The 13,981-nt window shown below is 40.4% G+C and overlaps 1 long non-coding RNA gene across 1 annotated transcript; it reads left to right on the forward strand.

Annotated features, from left to right (window-relative positions):
- The first annotated feature begins 9,715 nt into the window (after positions 1-9,715).
- On the forward strand, positions 9,716-13,182 carry LOC142160505 (uncharacterized). Its single transcript, XR_012693245.1, has 4 exons — positions 9,716-9,847; positions 9,887-9,968; positions 12,188-12,331; positions 12,979-13,182. It is a non-coding gene; the product is annotated as an uncharacterized LOC142160505 (long non-coding RNA).
- The last annotated feature ends 799 nt before the right edge of the window (positions 13,183-13,981 follow it).

Here is a 13,981-nt window from a genome sequence, read left to right on the forward strand (position 1 = left end):
GGGCTTCAACAGGGCCAGGTGCAACATCCTGGAGGCCAGACACAGGGGCATCCACTGTTTCCAGGGTGATTATGGTTTGCTCATCTGGCTCAGGGGACATTTGCAGGGACTCCGCCTGAGGTGCCTGGTATGAAAAGGGCCCTGTGTATGAAAAATGACGGTAAGTATATAGGATATAATATGTTTGTATATTGCATTCTGAACACTGGATAGGAAAGAATAATCTTTAGCAACTAAAGATTGTTTCACAATGTTTGCATTCCTGATTTCTTGCCCTATGCTACCTGCTTAAGGATGCACTTATTATCCTTTTAATACCCATTATCCTGACTCCTCAAAGTCTCCCTCTCCCTCCTCTGCCCCCTCCAGCTCCATCTCCCTCTCCTCAGCCTCTTCTCCCCTCCTATCTCTGGACATTTTCACACAGAAGACAGAAAAACACAAAACACTGAAGGACTGACAAACACAAAGGACAGACTAGACTAACTACAGACACACTTTCAACACAGTCACACACAAGTAACACAGACAAAGGACAAGTCAAATACAAAAAATAAAAGACAGAAAATAAATGCGAAAATAAATGTACAAAACAGAAAAATACCACAGGACTACTCACACTTCAATCAGATATCGCTCCACCAATCTCCAACTCTCACCAACTCTCAGCAAACCACAATCCTCCAAACTCCTCTCACAAAACTCGCGCCATGTTCTATTCAAAGCCGCCGGCGTCTTTGAGTATTACATCCCGCCGTGACATCGCCGGCGGCTTCAAATTGAAGATGAAATGCGCCCATTAGTAAATCTGGCTGTTTGCAATGCAAACCCGCCGGAAAACCGTCGGGATGCATGGCGGCTTCAAGCCGCCATGCATCACGCCTGATAGTAAATCTAGCCCTAAGTGTCCTCCTGCTATATGTTTTGGACATAGGGGTATATTTACTAAACTGCGGGTTTGACAAAGTGGAGATTTTACCTATAGCAACCAATCAGATTCTAGTTATCATTTATTTAGTACTTTCTACAAAATGACAGCTAGAATCTGATTGGTTGCTATAGGCAACATCTCCACTTTTCAGACCCACAGTTTAGTAAATATACCCCATGGTCTCCATCCAGCGGAAATGGAGAACACTATGTTTCTCAGGTAGTACAAGGACAACTGAAATAGAATACATACATGTGGTCAAAATGACAAAATATAATCCTGCTATCAAACAAATGTAAAGTAGGTTAAAAAAAACCTCATGTCCCGGAGTCTCTTGGGTTATTGGGAGACCTTCCAGACTCAAGTTCCACAGGTAGAGCAAGCTAAGAACCGCAAGGGTCCGCAAAGTGGACTGTGCCAGGACAACTCAAATCGCAAATGAGTATTGAGATTGTAATATTGATATTGAGATTAATGTGAAGTGCATATTATGGGGACAATGGTGATTGATATAGTGATTAATACTAAATTCACATAACATATGGATTATTAGGAAAGGAGTGGTGTTCTGTACTGGAAGCAATGTTGTTTTGTGCAGAGACAAGGGGGTAGGGACAGTGAGGTTGGTATTTGTACTGTGAGCAAAAGAGGTGTAATATACATAATGGAATTGTACTGTGCATAAAGTAGTTTTGCTAGTCAGTGAAGTTGTACTGTGCATTATGAATTTGTACTATGAGTAGAGGAGTTATACGGTGTGATGTGAAGTTGTACTCAGTGAAGTTGCACTGTATGCAGAGAACTTGCACACACATGGCGATAGGAATCATATGGGAGATAAAATAGGAGACAAACAGTAGTTAATCAAACGACACACATATATAGCATCAACTATGTTGAACTGTTACAATTGTTATTTAAGGTATGTGGTAACATTGTTGTATATTCAATTTCATACGTATATAGCTACAATGTGATTGTGGGTTTTATACAGCTTTGATACAGTAGCTATTCTACATAGAACTGTAAGACGCATGTATGTTTTCTTAATATGGTAAAAGGATTGTAGGTGTGATTAATGAGGAATAGTGTGAAAATTGTGAGGGTAATTAACAACACTATATTGGAATGGTGCATGAAAATAATGAATGCATAATAACATATTTAATATGGCCTATTCCCTTTTACAGAGACTCTTGTTCTGGCCTTTGCAGTTTAGCTGGACAACATAAAATATGTCACATCTGATCCAGCCAATACCACACACATGGAATGGGTTGGCCAGGGGGTGATGTTTGCTCAGAAGGAGCCGCTTAGAGATGGGCTCTGATGTGCAATAGACTATTTAATAAAACTAAATGCATGAAGAAAAATTAATATAAAGTAATTTACCTTTGGTAGCCAGCACAGGATCAAATGTGGATAATCTTCAAGGCAGGGGATCAAAGGCAAGGATGATAGTCGACAGGGATATAAAAAAAAAAAAACCTCTGCTTAGTACGTAGGAGGACTAGAAGCAATTCAAATGTGCATTTTGAAAATTGTGGAGAAAATGGGTTAAGGAAACAGATGAGGAATGCAATGTGCCAGGTGGCCTCACATGCTATCCACTGTCCCACTTGCCACAGCCCATCGGGGTGAATCTATACTTTTGTTTTGATTTAGGGGTTGGTTTTAAATAGAGATGGTCACTGACCCCCGTGTTTTGGTTTTGGATTCGGTTTTGGATCTGGATTACCGTCGTGTTTTGGTTTTGGTTTTGGTTTTGCAAAACCGCCATTGCGTGTTTTGGTTTTGGTTTTGGTTTTGTTTTGCTATTTTTTTGGAAAATCCATGTTTTTGGGCCTAAATTAACCCAATTTAGTGCTCCAACTATTTTAGAGACAAGTAATCTAATTGTTGAGGTAATAAATCATCCAAAAAAACAGTTTAATTCTTCGTTGGTAGGCCTATTCTACACACAAAACAGATTGTCTACCTCTCCATCTATGCATATTGGCAATGCAGCCATCGTCTTTGAATGTATATTACACCCTACACTTATAGTTAAATATGTAAAGAAATGGAAAAAGCCAGTTTGGTTTCTGTCTCTCAAGGCCCCCCTCCACTTGTATAAAATACCAAAAAATTCAGCCATTATAGACTGTACAATATTAATTGACATGGAGAAAGCCAGTTTGGTTTCTGTCTCTCTAGGCCCCCCTCCACTTGTATAAAATACCAAAAAATTCAGCCATTATAGACTGTACAATATTAATTGACATGGAGAAAGCCAGTTTGGTTTCTGTCTCTCTAGGCCCCCCTCCACTTGTATAAAATACTAAAAAATTCAGCCATTATAGACTGTACAATATTAATTGACATGGAGAAAGACAGTTTGGGGTCACTCTGTCTCTCTAGGCCCCCCTCCACTTGTATAAAATACCCAAAAATTCAGCCATTATAGACTGTACAATATTAATTGACATGGAGAAAGCCAGTTTGGTTTCTGTCTCTCTAGGCCCCCTCCAGTTGTATAAAATACCAAAAAATTCAGCCATTACAGACTGTACAATATTAATTGACATGGAGAAAGCCAGTTTGGTTTCTGTCTCTCTAGGCCCCCCTCCACTTGTATAAAATACCCAAAAATTCAGCCATTATAGACTGTACAATATTATGAAAAATGGACAAAGCCAGTTTAGGGTCACTCTGTCTATGACACCCTACCCTTAAGGATAAATTGCCCTAACAGCAGCCTTTCAAGATGGTATGTGATATGGAAATGCCACAAGTCCCTTTCCTCTTTGGGGGTGGATTGCACCCTACACTTACATAGAAAGTTTTAAAAAGATGTTATCGGCATCATCTTCAGCTTAATCCTCACCCTCATCAGTGTGTACGTCATCATCACAGACTATCAATTCATCGCCGCTTGAATCCGCCATTAGAGAACAGTCAGTGCTTGGATGTCTTGGATGGTGAAGGCCTTCCTCGTGGAAGATGTAGTTCATTTTTATAAACATCATTTTCTCCACATTTTTGGGAAGTAACCTTCTACGGCGATCACTGACTAAGTTCCCCGCTGTGCTGAACACTCATTCAGAGTACACACTGGAGGGTGGGCAGCTTAGGTATTGCAAAGCAAGTTTGCACATGGGTTTCCAAATGGCCTGCTTTTCTTCCCAGTAAGGAAAGGGACTGTCTGACATTTCCATATCAACTACCTCTTGAAAGTAATCCTCCACCATCCTTTGCATGTTTATACTCGTATTGGATGGAGTTATGGGCAAAGTGACACATTTTTTTGAAAAATCCTTCAAACCAGCCCAGATGTTAAATTGTTCTGGTCTGCCCCCTGTGTCTTCCCTGCTTCTTTTTTGGAAATTTAATTTTTTATGAGCAGCAGCTTGAGAAAGTGAAGGAGGACACGTCGTCAAGCCGAGGCCCAGTTCAGCGGCCAACTTGCTGAGCAATAGCTCCTTGCAAAAGTTCACATCTCGCTCATTTACAAGTAAAGACTCAATGTAGGTTTTAAACCTTGGATCAAGCACAGTGGCCAAAACGTACTGATCCGAGTTCAAGATCTTAATAACTCGAGGATCATTGTGAAGCGAATTAAGTACTTGATCGACAAGGCCAACATACTTTGCTGAATTGCTTGCTTTCAGCTCCTCCTTCATTTTCTCAAGCTGCTTTTCCAATAGTCTAATTAAAGGAATGACTTGGCTCAAACTAGCAGAGTCTGCACTCACCTCACACGTCACAACTTCAAATGGTTTCAGCACCTTGCACAGCACTGAAAGGATTCCCCACTGTGCAAGAGTGAAATACATCCCCCCTCCTTTCCCAATGTCATGGCTTGTGCAATATGCTTGGATGGCTTTGCGCTGTTCCTCCATCCTCTGAAGCATGTACAGGGTGGAATTCACCGAGTTACCACCTCTTGCTTAAGTTGGTGGCAGGGCAAGTTAAACTGCTCTTGGAGCTGCTGTAATCTCCTACATGCTGTGGCTGAATGCCTGAAATGGCCTGAAATTTTACGGGCCACCGAAAGCATCTCCTGCACCTCACGGTTATTTCGTAGGAAGCTCTGCACCACCAAGTTGATGGTGTGAGCAAAACAGGGAATATGTTGGAAATCACCCAGCTGTAATGCTCGCACTATATTGTTGGCGTTATCTGAAATGACATACACTGGGGAGAGTCCGAGTGGTATAAGCCATGCATCAATCACATCTCTCAGTTTGCGTAACAAATTGTCAGCCGTATGCCTGTTAGTGAAGCTGGTGATACAAAGAGTGGCCTGCCTGTGACAAATGTTACGTAGTGGTGTACATGCTGCTGCTGTTCCTGCTGGTGAAGGTGAATGACCAACCCAGTGGGCTGTCACAGTCATATAGTCTTTGGTTCGGCCACTTCCACTTGTCCACATATCTGTGGTTAAGTAAACAGTGGGCAGAATGGCATTTTTCAGCGCAATCTCTACATTTTTACACACTTTTTGGTATAGTTGTGGAATAGCTTTACGGGAGAAATGGTGTCGCGATGGAATTCTGTAACGCGGACACAAAACCTCAATTAACTGTGAAAAACCAGCTGCGTTTATTGTGGAGATTGGACGCAGATCTAACACTAACATTGCAGCCATGGCGTCTGTGATTCGCTTGGCGACTGGGTGACTGCTGTCATATTTGCTTCCCCTCGCAAATGATTGTTTCACAGTTAATTGCTGAAATGTAGGACTGTTCATTTTATTAACCTGCCTCTGGGATGATGATTCACCCCCAACAGCAGCAACAGCAGCAGCAGGACTAACGCTTTCTTCAGAGGAATCAATAATAGTGCCAGAGTCATCCAGCCTTAAGTGGGATGCCGGGCTAACTCCGAGCGCTACTGAGGATATTGATGAGGATGGTGTGGTGGGTGTATTTTGTAGCCGTCGGTATGTCGGTGAGCGGAGGGTCTTAGCTGATGAGGGAGTGCTTGTATTCTTTTGGGAAGAACTTTCAGCTTTTCCCAACACTTTGCCATGAACTCTCGTTAAATGGCGTAACATAGACGAGGTCCCAAGATGGTTAAGGTCTCTCCCTCGACTGACTGTGGCTTGACATACACTACAAATGGCTATACAATTGTTGTCTGGATTTGGGTAGAAATAATTCCACACATAAGAAGTGGATTTTTTTGTTTTATGCCCAGGCATGACAATGGCCTTTTTCTTGTCACGTGCCAGAACTGCTGCCACTGGTGCAGGACTTACACAAACAACCTCATCCTCATCAACATCCTCATTAGCGCCCTCGTCGCCTACACAAATCTCCCCCTCATCCTCTTCTAATTCCAAAGTGGCATCCTCAATTTGGGTATCACCGGCTACACTCGGGCTATTAAGGCACACATCAGCAGAATGCTCACGATTAGACATCCCACTGTTGGATGGACTCTCCACAGGGATTGTTGTCATTTGTGAATCAGAGCAAATATTCTCCTGTAATGCCTCACTGTTATCTTGCAGCTCGGTTACACTTCTTTTTCGCTTCAATACAGTAAATTTTTTTGGGGTTTTTGTTTTTTGCACTAATTTGGAAACACTCTGTTGTTTGACATCGCCTTGGCCAGATGACGTACTGGGAACACTAACATCAGGACTAGTGACAGAACCTGGTTGCTCATTCAGATCATATGTGGACTGCTTTGAATCCATTCTGAGCGCAAACCACTGGGGAGTGCTAAAAATTATTAGGTAGATACTGCTGACCGATATGACTTTTGACAGCCAGAAATATTAATGCACAATTAGGGAGGACACCCCAAAAGCACTGAGGAGTGCTAAAAATTATTTAGTAGATACTGCTGACAGATATGACTTTTGACAGCCAGAAATATTAATGCACAATTAGGGAGGACACCCCAAAAGCACTGAGGAATGCTAAAAATTATTTAGTAGATACTGCTGACAGATATGACTTTTGACAGCCAGAAATATTAATGCACAATTAGGGAGGACACCCCAAAAGCACTGAGGAGTGCTAAAAATTATTTAGTAGATACTGCTGACAGATATGACTTTTGACAGCCAGAAATATTAATGCACAGTTAGGGAGGACACCCCAAAAGCACTGAGGAGTGCTAAAAATTATTTAGTAAATACTGCTGACAGATATGATTTTTGACAGCCAGAAATATTAATGCACAATTAGGGAGGACACCCCAAAAGCACTGAGGAGTGCTAAAAATTATTTAGTAGATACTGCTGACAGATATGACTTTTGACAGCCAGAAATATTTATGCACAATTATGGGGGACACCCCAAAAGCGCTGGGGAGTGCCAAATATTAAGAAAAAATAATAAACCTCTATCCTCCTCTCTGCACTAGCGATTTTGGTTAGAGCAATTGCAAGAACAATATTGTATTCTCTGTCCCTGCTCTAATCAGCCTATGACTACACCCTGCTCTCTCCCTCTGTCAAATGGCGATGGATTGCTGTGGAGGCGTGTATTTATAAAGTTGAAGTATCGCGAGAACCGAGCCCCGAGATCCGACGACGTCACAATGACGTTCGGCCTCGATTTGGATTCGGAACGGGCGGATACCCAAAGTTCGGGTGGGTTCGGTTCTCGGAGAACCGGACCCGCCCATCTCTAGTTTTAAAACACTTTACAAACACCCCTGCAGATGGCATGACTTGGCCAGCCCCATGGACTCTCCAGCTGCTATAGAATTACATGTCCTAGCATGTCATGTCAGTGCATGCTGGGACATGTGAGTGAAAGGTGGCACACAAGGGGGAGGTTGAAGCCTTCACCACCTTCCATGTCATTTAATACTATTTTAGCGTAAATTATATACATAAATATATGTAGCAATTAGTAATGTACAAAAAAAATATAGAATAAAAACAATAAGGAGATTGACTCTGATAGTGTCACTTGCCTCACCTACAATGCCTCATTGCAATATGGCAGATCATGAAGTCACCAGGTTCATTAGCACGTGCTTGGAGTCCAAATAGCAGCGTTAACATTTCTGCTGTCACACCTTGGATGTGTGTGAGCTTCTTACAAACCGAGCATCACAGTAGGTGTAGACATTATATATAGTCTCTATATGGTGAACCTGCCCCTGTGTCTACAGAAACAATTGTTCCTCTCTCATACTCACCATAGCTATCAACATAAAGAATATAGAGCTAGAGTCTAACTACTAGCGATACCGCAATGATGTAAAAAAACTTTGAGGTTAACCAAATGCGTCTCTGCTGTTGTTGGTGCTTCTAACTTTGGGTCAATGAGAACACTACATGGAGATATTATTTATAAATTTCTAATATTCAGGTGCCACTGCTGCTAAGAGAGGAGCCAATTGTTGTTTAATGTTTTAGCAACACCAATTTCAGCACAACTATTTTTCTCCTTGTTTACCCCAGCAAGCCTAAATGGATTTCTGCTATGATTGCTAAAAGTACCAGTACAGCAGCATCCCTTTGAGTTTAAATGCTTATATATTAATTGATAATCATTATATTTTATTTATAAGGTGCCACAAAGCTTCCAGAGCGCCATACATCAGGGATAGAACATATAACAAATTGAAGTACATACAGATACGAACAAAATGTACTTATAAGAACAATAAATGCATGGATGCAATTAACAGAACTGCAAATGAGCATAAGACAAAAAAGAGGCACGAAGGAGGACGAAGGGTGGACAGATATGCGGCATAGGGTACAGACAAGATAAATAAGATACAGGATCCTGCCTGTGTGAGCTTACACTCTACAGGGAGGGGGTATTGAGTTACAAAAGAAGCAAATGGGAACAATAGTGAGATTCAATATGGTAGAGAAGTCTGCGCAATACTAAGGATATAATGTAGTGATATCTAGATTGAGCCATGGTGGTGCAGGGGCCTATGTGGTATAGAATCCTGGATGGTAAAGGTTGTGCAGAGACCTATTTGGTCAATGTCCAGGTAGGTGCAGGAGCCTGATGATGTCTGGGCCTAGGTAGTGTAGAGACCTAGATGGAGTAATTGAAGTATGCCAGTGGCCATTTAATCAAAGAGTTAAAACAACTGTGAGGCAACACTATGGCAAAGCAATTTTATGGTACAGCTATACAATGGCAAAGGCAATGCAGAGATAAGAGCAGTAAATACAAAGGCAATGGGAAAATAGTGGAAGGGGGAATCAGTGGAAGGAGAGCAGTGAAGAGACAGGGGCAGGAGTGACGTGCTGACAAAGAATGACCAGAACAGGAATGGATACAGGATAGCAGATTACCAGATTATCTGTGAAGCATATAGCACAGGATACCAAGATCTGCTGTATAAGAACATATACATGATTCCAGGACACTAGGATTAGTTATGTAGGAATGGATACAGGATACCAGGATTAGCTGAGAAGCATATATCATTATCTGCAGAATAGAAAGGACATAGGATGCACCAGAGCCACAACAATCCTGAGCTTAGTAGGCTACAATACAAGAAGTTCTGGCACAACTGAATAGAGAAGATTACAACAGACAAATATGACATCGGAGCACAGAGTGCAGGTGACAGGATTCAAACCCAGGGCTTCTGTTTCTGTGGGTTGCTGTTCTGCTGACTGAGCTATTCTGGCTGCTGAATAGCTCCTTGCCTTTTATCTAGCTAAGTTTCACTGATCTCCTGATGTTCCAGCATGTTCTAGCTCCTCCCCTTCCTAAAAAGAAAACCTGGCCTTTTCCTGTCTTCTTTGCCAGATTAGTGTGCTTCTGCCAGTGATCCAGTTCCTGTTGCTGCATCCTGCCTCCAGTTATCTATTATTTGTGTACCGACCTTGGATTGTCCTCAACTATGCTTCTGCCTGAACCCTCTGCCTTATGGCCTTACTGTGTACCAAACCCGGCTACTGTTGACCATTCTTTATTATATTATCTTCTTGTGGCCTGCCTTCCTTCTTGCCACTGGACTCCTATTCAGTTTCCGGACCGTTACTACAGGATCTACAGGATCTGTAGTGGGGAGCCCTGATGGAGGGACCGGCGTGTGACAGAAAATACAGGTGAGAGAGTTTGTGAAAAGCAAACGTAGCAAGTGAAAGTGTAGGAGAGAGTACACTGAATGACGATAAAATTGTATTAGATTCTTTATTCTCATTAATTAATAACACAGGTCTGCAAAAAAAAAAAAATTTGGACAGCTCTTTTGGTTTAGTTGAATGATTCTTACGTTTTTTGGTGCGCTGAATCCAAAAATGACAGACGTTTTGTCCTGGGACGTCAGGTTTTTCGAACAAACGGGTGGCCATCATTTTAAAAAATCTCTTAACGCAAATATTTTATTTACATGAAAAATATTAACTCATTTGCACAGGTGATGACAAAATTAACACCACACTCAAGTAGATTGCTTGTGAAATCTAAACTTTAAACTCTAAACTTCTTTTTGAGCTTTTCCTCTTGTAGGTGGCTTCCGGAAGATCCCTGTACAACATCCAGCAGTAGTCAGCCATCATCGTAACACTCCATTTCCCTTGATACCTTCTTTCCATTTCTTTTATATCTTGATGGAAACGTTCTCCCTGCTCTTCACTCACTGCTCCCAAATTTTCAGGAAAATAATCAAGGTGTGAGTTGAGAAAATGGACTCATAAGCTCATGGAGCAACCAAGTTTGTGGAACGCTTTCAACATTGTTTCCACCATTTCCTTGCAATTTGGGTCCTTTTGGTTTCCAAAAAAGTTTTGTATGACCACAGTAAAAGCAACCCACGCTTCTTTTTGAGTTGGAGTTATTGAACTGATGAAGCCTTTGTCGGATATGAGTTTTCTAATATCCGGGCCAACAAAAACCCCCTCTTTCAGTTTTGCCTCCGTTAAACCTGGAAATTGGGATCCCAAGTACTTGAAGCATTCGCTATCTTTGGGAAGTGCCTTAACAAATTGCTTCATTAATCCTAATTTTAAATAGAGTGGTGGTTATAAAACCTTCTCAGGGGGTACCAATTTATCTCTGAGAACATTCTTTTCACCAACAACTAGACTTCTTGGTGGCCAATTTTTTTGCTTCCAGTGATTTTGTCGGTCTCTACTGTCCCATAAACATAGAAAACAAGAGTATTTGGTGTACCCAGCCTGTTGTCCCAGCAGCATACACAATACTTTTAAATCCCCACATACCAACCAGTTTTGGTTTTGATAACCCACTTTCTAGAGTACTAACTCCAAGTTCTCATAAGTCTCCTTCAAGTACACCGAATGAGCAACAGGAATGGACACATAACGGCCACCATTGTGAAGTAAAACTGCTTATAAGCTTCTGTTGGAAGAGTCAATGAACTTCCTTAACAAAATCTGTAATATTCAACTGCTGCTTTTTCACCATGAACTCTCCATATATGAAGCAGAAACTGTCAGGCAAATTTACACACTTTCTTGGAGGCATTGCACTAATTTTGAACCACACAGACAATAGCAGGATGAAATGAAATACAAGATTGTGGAGGAATCAGAGAACAAGTTAATGCATGAAAGAACATGTCCAGGCAGGCCCTAGCAAGCACACTAAACAATGCAGTGATCACGATCAGGACCAATAAACATGTATTTTCATGATTTTGGGAGTACTGGCAGTGAAAATGTTTTTCCATGTTCAGTTTTTTTCCCCCCAAGTATGATGAATTTGAAATTTAGCAATTTCCAGCTACCTGTTTGACCAAGGCACATTTTGATTGTGAAAAAACCTGACATCCCAGGAAAAAACAGTGGTCATTTTCGAATTCAGCGCACCAAAAAACATAAGAATCAGATAAAATTATGAAAACAGCTTTTTGGTTGCAGACCTGTGTAATCATTTCCTTATATTTTAAATACAATGAAAATAATTCTATATCAAGTTCATCCTCTTAAACTCTATGGGTCTGATTCATCAAGGCATGTATATTGAGTGTAACGTGCGTTTGTTTTTAACATGTATGTAAATCGACTCTGCACAGTCCTGAATTCATTGAGGAACAGATCTCAAGATACATGCGCTAATGATTTCGGATATAGGTCTGCTGTGCTCTACTACACAAGACACTGCAGAATATGTCCAATGCTTATGTGGATTATAAATTCGCAATAGAAGGTACAGAAAAAAAAGAGAATTAAAATCACCAGTCAATAATAAAGGTATTAATGATAACACAGTAAAAATATGTATTTATATTCCCCCCCCCCCCGTGAAATACATTTATAAGGATGTTCTTAATGTCTACTGAACATAAAATACATTTTTACAGGTGCTCTCATTTACAACCAAACATAGAATTTGACGGCAGATAAGAACCACTTGGTCCATCTAGTCTGCGTATTGTTTTGGGAGCCGCGGCGCACACTTTTGGAACCGCTGCCATAGTGTCTTGATTCCAATGGAGGATTGTAAGGTAATAGATAACACAGGACAACCTGTTACAACTTTGCATACACAGGATGGAGTCCTTATTGCTGGAGAATCAAATATAGATCACACACATGTAACAGGATTCAAAATTTGCCAAGTCAAGATCAAGGTTTGCAAATGCACAAGTTAGAATTAAGGTTACAAGGTTAGCAGATAAACAGGCTCTCAGGGACTGTAGCAGAGTGCAACCATCAAATCCCTCACTGGTTCAATGATTTGGTTCAGAAAGAGCCAGGGTTTTAAAAACCAGTTACAGGTGCAGCTCATTAACTGCTGAGGATTGCAGAGAAGTGGCTTAACAGCAGGAAACAAAAACACAGCAGCACCCCTGGTGAGAGAATGGTACTGCACAAAAGTTCTCAGTCCACAGGAACCAGGACTCCAAAAACTGACATATGGGTACAAATGAAATTCAGGAAATGTCTAGGATTGCAATAATGTTTATTAATTCATGAGAATGAATTATGTTAATTAAGAATTTCTAGCAGTGTTTATATAAAAAGCTATTTATCACAAATTTCCTGGAGTTATTTATGGGATAATATATTAAGAATATTAAACTACAGTATATACTGAATGTATTAGTGAGTGTATTGGAGAATAATTTTTACCATGTTTTGATCTCTCTAGGATGCTCGGTTTATGATTAACTGGAGCTGTAATTGGCCAAAGGAAAATCTCAAATGGTTGGATAAGATACCCCCCTCCCACACCATTTTAAATGAGTAGTTCATTTTGATAATTTAAATGCAAATCACAAGCCACCTCTCTGACAAAGTCACTGTAATGAAAAATATGTCAAATCGTGACTGTCTGGACTTCTGTTGTCTTACAATAAGCATATAACTTTTTATATCATTTGTTTTTTTAAAAGCTTTTGTTAATAAAATACATATCTACACTATGAAGTGTCCTCTCCCTTTTACCTATAGACTGTATAAATGGTATTTAAACCACTTTTGTGCAAAATAAAACAGTGATGCAGGATAAACTAGTATCATTATGAATCTTGTTTGATTCAAAAGCAACCTCTAGGAACTGCAACTCTAAATAAATGGGACACAGATCTTTACAGCGCTGTTTATCTGCTGGTTAATTGTCTGAATAATTAGCCTCCCCCTTACTATAAAGATAAGGGGTCTTGCTAATAATGCATTGGCCTGAAAGAAAATTCCTCTTGTTACACTGGACAATCTGTTTCCATGACAGCAGTTATTAGTAACTGCAAATGGATTTTCTGTCTAATTGGGGAAATATTTTTTCTTCTTGTTAAATAACTGATACTGTTATGGTTTTATTTATGTTCAAAATAAATATAAAGCTGATAGATTTGATGTACTTTATCTATCTGTCTCACACAAACAAAATACTTGATCACCTACAGCAGTGGTAAATGCAAGTAAAATATAATTTAAGAACTCTAGTTAACAGAAATAGTGATGTTGACGCAAAATTTAGCGCAAATTGAGTTTTATAGCGGAACAGACTGTTCACAGAGATGCTAGCTAACTAGTTATTTTGTAATTCATGAAGGATTAGAGCTGATATTAAAATAAATGTATAAAAGAAAGCATTGTATGGTGGGGTGTATTTATCAAGTAGGTCAACTCTGCACATGCCCAGAGCAGCATGG

Source organism: Mixophyes fleayi, chromosome 6, assembly GCF_038048845.1.
Source record: "Mixophyes fleayi isolate aMixFle1 chromosome 6, aMixFle1.hap1, whole genome shotgun sequence".
Classification (NCBI taxonomy): Eukaryota; Metazoa; Chordata; class Amphibia; order Anura; family Limnodynastidae; genus Mixophyes; species Mixophyes fleayi.